Source organism: Buceros rhinoceros, unplaced genomic scaffold (assembly GCF_000710305.1).
Source record: "Buceros rhinoceros silvestris isolate BGI_N320 unplaced genomic scaffold, ASM71030v1 scaffold7777, whole genome shotgun sequence".
Taxonomy (NCBI): domain Eukaryota; kingdom Metazoa; phylum Chordata; class Aves; order Bucerotiformes; family Bucerotidae; genus Buceros; species Buceros rhinoceros.
The window spans coordinates 1,643-2,183 of NW_010420378.1; positions in this window are offsets into that span (position 1 = coordinate 1,643).

Consider the following 541-nt stretch of genomic DNA (forward strand, 5'->3'; position numbering starts at 1 on the left):
CCTGTCCTGCCGGCGGCTGGTGCCTCTTGTTTTTACCTCTTGGCTGGGAGACAGAGGGGGTGCCAGGTGCTCCCCGCAAACCGCAGAGCCCACAGCCCTTTTGGGAGCAGGCTTGAGGTGCAGGAGACAGCCCCAAGCCTGGCTTTAATGCCGTGGGGAGCTGGAGCAGGGCAGGATGCCAGAGTCCGGGCACGGGAAGGGAGATGCTGCGCCAGCATCCCATGGGGAGAGCAGGCTGGGACAGAGAGCAGGGACATCCTCCTCCTCCTCCCTGCTGCTCCACGCAGCCTTCCGGCACGCCCGGAGATGCTGAAAGGTGCCCCAGGTGCTCAGCTTAGATTTCCTGGGGTCTGGCATAGAGACGAGTCCCCAGAAAATCTCCATGTTCCCAGTACTGGAACACAATCTCCCCCAGCAGAGCCCATGGCTTTTCCAGCCCCTCCTGCCCCCCAGAGCAAAGTTCTCCTGCGGGCTGAGAGCGGACACCTGCTTCCGCAGGGCTGGGTGAGGGGAGAAGGGGGACTCTGGTCCCCAGCACTGG